The sequence below is a fragment of the Nicotiana tabacum genome, chromosome 19 (genome assembly GCF_000715075.1).
Source record: "Nicotiana tabacum cultivar K326 chromosome 19, ASM71507v2, whole genome shotgun sequence".
Classification (NCBI taxonomy): Eukaryota; Viridiplantae; Streptophyta; class Magnoliopsida; order Solanales; family Solanaceae; genus Nicotiana; species Nicotiana tabacum.
Window position 1 is genome coordinate 135798918 of NC_134098.1, and position 7125 is coordinate 135806042.

Sequence of the window (7125 nt, forward strand, 5' to 3'; positions counted from 1 at the left end):
GGGGGAGGAGCACAAACTCCCATTACCGGTACTCCAGAGCAACGGGTTTAGGTCGACCAGGTTCCAGAGATTGTACCAATGCAGCCGATAGCTCCAGCTCAACCCGAGGTTAGGGCAGCAACTTTTGAGGTGGAGCAGCTCAGACTTGAGAGGTACAAGAAGTACCACCCGCATACTTTCAGCGGATTGGCTACAGATGACGCTCAGGGTTTTCTGGAGGAGTGTCATCGTATTCTCCGTACTATGGGCATAGCGGAGACGAGCGGGGTTTCTTTTACTACATTCCAGCTTAGAGGAGCAGCCTATCAGTGGTGGCGTGCTTATAAGTTGAGTAGTCCAGCTGAGGCAACATCACTTACATGGACTCAGTTATCGGACATGTTTTTGAGAGAGTATTTCCCTAAGAGCCTCAGGGACTCATAGCGCGCAGAGTTTGAGCAGCTGCATCAGGGTGCTATGACTATATCAAAGTATGCAATTCACTTCAATGATTTGGCCCGACATGCACCGGCCTTGGTTGCCACAGTTCGAGAGAGGGTTCGACGGTTTATTGAGGGACTCCACCATAACATCCGGATTAGTATGGATAGGGAGTTGGAGATGAATATTTCTTATCAGGAGGTGGTGAGTATTGCCAGGAGATTGGAGGGCATGATTGTCCTGGATAGAGAGGCGAGGGAGGCCAAGAGGTCTCGAGAGACTGGTTATTATTCTGGAGTTCGTGTCCCAGCAGCTCGCTATGATAGGGGTTATGAGAGCCGCCCCATTCATTCAGCTCTTCCAACCGCCAATGGTGTTCCAACCCTTCTAGGCCCCGGGAGCCTTATTATGCACCGTCAATATCTAGTGTGCCTCTTGCATGGGATGTTCCTAGCGGCCAGTCCAGCAGACCTGGCCCGAGCAAGTCGCAATAGCCACGCCCTCCCAGGGCTTGTTTTGAGTGTGGCGACACTCTCCATATGGTGAGGGATTGCCCCAAATTTAGGAAGGGTGTACCTCCACAGACTTCTCAGCCACAACGCGCTCCACCGGGTCCTCAGGCTATGATTACAGCACCAGCTGCCACCCTACCTGCTCAGCCAGCCCGAGGTGGAGGTCGGGGAGGTAGAGGTCACCCTAGAGGGGGTGGCCAGGCCGGATATTATGCCCTTATTGCTCGTACAGAGGAAGTCGCTTATGATTCTATCATTACAGGTATTGTCCCGGTCTATCATAGAGATGCGTCGGTATTATTTGATCCAGGCTCTACATATTCTTATGTGTCCTTTTATTTTGCCCCGTATTTGGGCGTATCTCGGGATTCTTTGAGTTCCCTTATTTATGTGTCTACTCCTACGGGAGATTCTCTTGTTGTGGACCGCGTGTATCAGTCGTGTTTGATTGCTCTTAGTGATTTTGAGACCAGAGCCGATTTATTATTGCTCAGCATGATGGACTTTGATATTATTTTAGGCATGGACTGGTTGTCGCCCCATTATGTTATTCTTGATTTTCACACTAAAATTGTGATGCTGTTTATGCTAGGTTTACCACGGTTAGAGTGGAGAGGTACCTTAGAGTATACTCCCAGCAGAGTTATTTCATTTCTTAAAGCTCAACGAATGATTGAGAAGGGGTGTGACGCGTATCTAGCTTATGTGAGAGATGTCAGTATTGATACCCCTACAGTTGAGTCAGTTCCAGTAGTGAGGTACTTTCCAGATGTGTTCCCAGCTGATCTTCCGGGCATGCCGCCCGACAGAGATATTGATTTTGGCATTGATTTGTTGCCGGGCACTCAGCCCATCTCTATTTCTCCATATCGTATGGCTCATCCTAAGTTAAAGGAGTTGAAGGAGCAGTTACAGGAATTGCTTGATAAGGGCTTCATTCGGCCCAGTGTGTCACCTTGGGGTGCTCCTGTCTTATTTGTGAAGAAGAAGGATGGTTATATGCAGATGTGTATTGATTACCGCTAGTTGAACAATGTCACAGTAAAGAACAGGTATCCATTGTCTCGTATTGATGACTTATTTGATCAATTATAGGGTGCCCGAGTATTTTCCAAGATTGACTTACGTTCAAGATATCATCAGTTGAAGATTCGGGAGCCAGATATCCCAAAGACTGCTTTCAGGACTAGATATGGTCACTATGGGTTTCTTGTTATGTCTTTTGGGCTGACCAATGCCCCAATAGCTTTTATGCACTTGATGTACAGTGTGTTCCGGCCTTATCTTGACTCATTTGTTATTGTGTTTATTGATGACATCCTGGTGTACTCTCGGACTTGGGAAGATCATGAGCAGCACCTGAGGACTTCACTTCAGACATTGAGACAAAAGAAGTTATATGCAAAATTTTCAAAGTGTGAGTTTTGGCTAGACTTAGTGGCATTCTTGGGTCATATAGTATCGAGTGAGGGGATCCAGGTGGATCCGAAGAAGATTGAAGTAGTGCATAGTTGGCCCAGACTGTCCTCAGCTACAGAGATCCAGAGTTTTCTTGGTCTGGCGGGGTATTACCGTCGCTTTGTAGAGGGATTCTCATCTATTGCAGCACCTATGACCAGGCTGACCCAGAAGGGTGCTCCGTTCAGGTAGATAGAGGAATGTGAGGAGAGATTTCAGAAGCTCAAGACAACTTTGACTACAGCCCCAGTATTGGTATTGCCTACAACTTTGGGGTCTTATACTGAATATTGTGATGCATCGCGAATTGGTCTCGACACGGTGTTGATGCAGGACAGTAGGGTGATTGCCTACGTGACCAGACAACTGAAGGTGCATGAAAAGAACTATCCTGTCCACGACCTTGAGCTACCAGCTATTGTTCATGCCTTGAAGATTTGGTAGCAGTATTTGTATGGTATTCCTTGTGAGATTTACACCTATCACCGGAGTTTGCAGCATCTGTTTAAGCAGAAGGATCTTAATTTGCGTCAGAGGAGGTGGTTGGAGCTGCTTAAGGATCATGATATCACCATTTACCACCCTGGGAAGGCCAATGTGGTGGCTGATGCTTTGAGTCGCCGAGTAGAGAGTTTGGGGAGCTTAGCATATCTACCAGCAGTAGAGAGGCCAATGGTGTTGGATGTTCAGGCCTTAGCCAGCCAGTTTGTGAGATTGGATATTTCTGAGCTGAGTCGAGTATTGGCTTGTGTGGTCTCTCAGTCTTCCCTTTATGATCGTGTCAGGGAGCGTCAGTATGATGACCCCCATCTGCTTGTCCTTAAGGACACGTTCCAGCACGGTGATGTTAAGGAGGTCACTATTGGAGATGATAGTTCATTGAGGATGCAGGGCAGGCTATGTGTGCCCAATGTAGATGGTTTGTGTGAGTTGATTCTTCGGGAGGCTCACAGCTCGCGGTATTGAGGCAACGAAGATGTATCAGGACCTGAGGCAGCATTATTGGTGGAGGAGGATGAAGAAGGACATAGTAGAATATGTGGCTAGATGTCTAAATTGCTAGCAGGTGAAGTATGAGCATCAGTGACCAGGTGGGTTGTTTCAGAAGATAGAGATTCCAGAGTGGAAATGGGAGCGGATCACTATGGACTTTGTTGTTGGTCTCCCATGGACTCAGCGGAAGTTTGATGTAGTTTGAGTGATTCTAGACAGGCTGACCAAGTCAGCTAATTTCATTCCTGTGATGACTACCTATTCTTCCGAGCAGTTGGCTCGAATTTATATCCGCGAGATCGTCAGGCTTCATGGCGTACCGGTATCTATCATCTCTGTCTGGGGTACGCAGTTTACATCACGATTATGGAGAGTCGTACAGCAGGAGTTGGGTACTAGAGTGGAGCTGAGCACAACATTTCACCCTCAGACGGACGGACGGTCCGAGCGCACTATTTAGATACTGGAGGATATGCTCCGTGCTTGTGTGATAGATTTTGGGGGTGCTTGGGACCAGTTCTTTCCACTTGCAGAGTTTGCTTACAACAACATTTATCAGTCCAGCATTTAGATGGCACCATCTGAGACTCTATATGGTAGGCAGTGTCGGTCCCCAGTGGGTTGGTTCGAGCCGAGCGAGGCTAGGTTATTGGGTACGGGCTTGGTCCAGGATGCCTAGAAAAAGGTTAAGGTGATTTGGGATATACTTCGCACAGCTTAGTCCAGACAAAAGAGTTACGCGGACCGAAAGGTTGGCGATGTTGCATTCATGGTTGGAGAGCGGGTCTTACTCCGGGTTTCGCCTATGAAGGGCGTTGTGAGGTTTGGAAAGAAGGGCAAGCTGAGCCCAAGGTTCATTGGTACTTTTGAGGTGTTGCGGCAGGTTGGGGAGGTTGCTTATGAGCTTGCCTTACCTCCCAGCCTAGTAGGAGTTCATCCGGTATTTCATGTTTCGATGCTCCAAAAGTATCACGGTGATCCGGCTCATGTATTAGATTTAACTCGGTCCAGTTGGACAATGATCTATCATATGTTGAAGAGCCAGTGGCTATTTTAGACAAGCAGGTCAGAAAGCTAAGGTCAAAGAACATTGCTTCTGTGAATGTTCAGCGAAGGGGATAACTGGTAAAGGAGGTGACTTGGGAGACCGAGTAGGATATGCGCAGCCGTTATCCTCATCTTTTCACCACTTCAGGTATGCCTCTATGCTCGTTCGAGGACAAACGATTGTTTTGAGAGGGGGAAGATGTAACGACCCCGCCGGTCATTTTGAGAGTAATAGCCCCGATCCCCTATTTACTGTTTCCCCATATCGTTTTCTGCTTAGGTGACTTGCCGGGAGATTTTGTTTTTTGGTTTCGGAGTGTTTTGGTACACTTAGTACCTAAATGGAGGTTTAAGCCTTAGGATTTGGACCGTAGTCAGAATTATGTGAAGATGACTCCGGAATAGAATTTTGTTGGGTCCATTAGTTCCGTTAGGTGATTTTGTGTTTAGGGGCGTGTCCAGATTGTGTTTTGGAGGTCTGTAGCTCATTTAGGCTTGAAATGGCGAAAGTTAAATTTTTGGAGATTTGGACTGGTAGTGAAAATTTTGATATCGGGGTCGGATTCCGATTTCGGAAGTTGGAGTAGGTCCGTAATATTGAATATGACTTGTGTGCAAAATTTGGGATCAATCGGACGCGGTTTGGTTGGTTTCGGTACCGGTTGTCGAATTTTGAAGTTTCAAGTTCTTTAAGTTTGAATCAGAGGATGATTTGTGATTTTAGCGTTGTTTGGTGTGGTTTGAGGGCTCAACTAAGTTCGTATGGTATTTTAGGATTGGTTGGTATGTTTGGTTGAGGTCCCGGGGGCCTCGGGTGAGTTTCGGGTGGTTAACCGACTTGGAATGGAAGTTGAGAAATTTCTGAAGTTTGGTCTTTTGCTGGTATGATCGCACCTACGAGGGTATTAGCCGCAGATGCGAGGCCACATGTGTGGTAGGTTGAGCGCATGTGCGGAATGGATGGAGATAAGCAGAGGTCGTAGGTGCGATGGTTTCTCCGCACCTGCGATAGCGCAGATGCGGACCAGTGGTCGCAGAAGCGGAGGCAGCCAAGGTTAGTCGTTTTCGCAGGTGCGCCCACATTTTTAACACCAGCGGGCGCGCAGGTGCGAGCCCAGGCTCCGCATGAGCGGAAATGCCTGGGAAGTGTTTAAAACCAAATGGCTTCGTGATTTTTGTCATTTTGGACTTTGCAAACTCGGTTTAGGGCGATATTTGAGAGCATTTTCGAGGCATTTCTTGAGGTAAGTCCCTTGTGTTTATTTTTGATCAATAATATTGCTTCCCCATTTATTTTTTCACCTAGTTAGTGTGTATTTAAGATGAAATTTGGGAGTTTGAGGCTATGGATTTGAAAAGTTTGATTTGTAGATTTGAAGGACCATTTGGTGTCGGATTTTAGTAAATTTGATATGGTTAGACTCGTGAGTGAATGGCTTTTTGGATTTTGTGACTTTTATCTGATACCGAGACGTAGGCCCGGGTCGACTTTTTGGGGCAAATTTTAGAAGTTTTGTAAAATATTGATTTCATTAATTAGATGGGTCTATTATGGTTGTATTTATGATATGTAATTACTTTTGGTTAGATTTGGGCCATTCAGAACCGGATATTCGTGGGAAAGACATTCTTACCGATTGATTGAGCTTGGTTCGAGGTAAGTGGCTTGCCTAACCTTATTGGGGGGGAGGGGGAACTCCCCGTAGGATTTGTACTGATTTGATGTATGAGCGTCGTGTACGTGAGGTGCAGAGTACGTACACGGGCTAATTGTGTAAAAACCTGATTTTTCTACTAAGTAATAACCTGATTTCTTTCTTATTTGAGTTTCATCAGCATGTGTAGTATCCTGCTAGATTAGAATAACATACCTACTTGCCTTAACTATTTACTTGAACTACGTGCAGCATGTTTAGTGAATTTACCTGTCTTTCCTTAACGGGTACTTAGGTTGAACTATAGGATTTCGTGTCGTAACTATTGAATTCTATTGTTTCGCAGCATATTTACTTTGGAACTACGGAACGGTAATCCGGGGAGATCCCCTTGTACTGTATTTTTACTTTGGGACTACGGAACGGTATTCCGGGAGATCCCCTTGTACTGCATATTTACTTTGGGACTACGGAACGGTATTCCGGGAGATCCCCATGTACTGTATAGTTACTTTGGGACTACGGAACGGTATTCTGGGAGATCCCCTCTGTCTTGCATATTTACTTTGGGACTACGGAACGGTATTTCGGGAGATCCCCCTGCACATTTACGTTTGGGACTACGAGACGGTATCTCGAGAGATCCCCTGTTGTATTATGTGTACTGAGTTGTTACCTTCTATGAATTCTTTTTTGTTAAAATTCAGTCTTTATTTTACTACGATATTTCATTTTTGCCTTGCCTTATTATTAATTATACCAGTAGGGTCCTGACCTGACCTCGTAACTACTTGACCGAGGTTAGGCTTGGCACTTACTGGGTACCAATTATGGTGTACTCATGCTTCTCTTCTGCACATGTTTTTTGTGTGCAGATCCAAGTTCTCCTTATCAGCCGCACTATCAGTGAGCCGGGACAGCTTTGGAGACTTCAAGGCATATCTGTCGCATCCGCAGACCTTGATAGACTCTAATGTATAGAGACACTAGATTTGTCTTCTGTAGTTTGTGATTCACGATGTTTCGAGTTTTGGGATTGC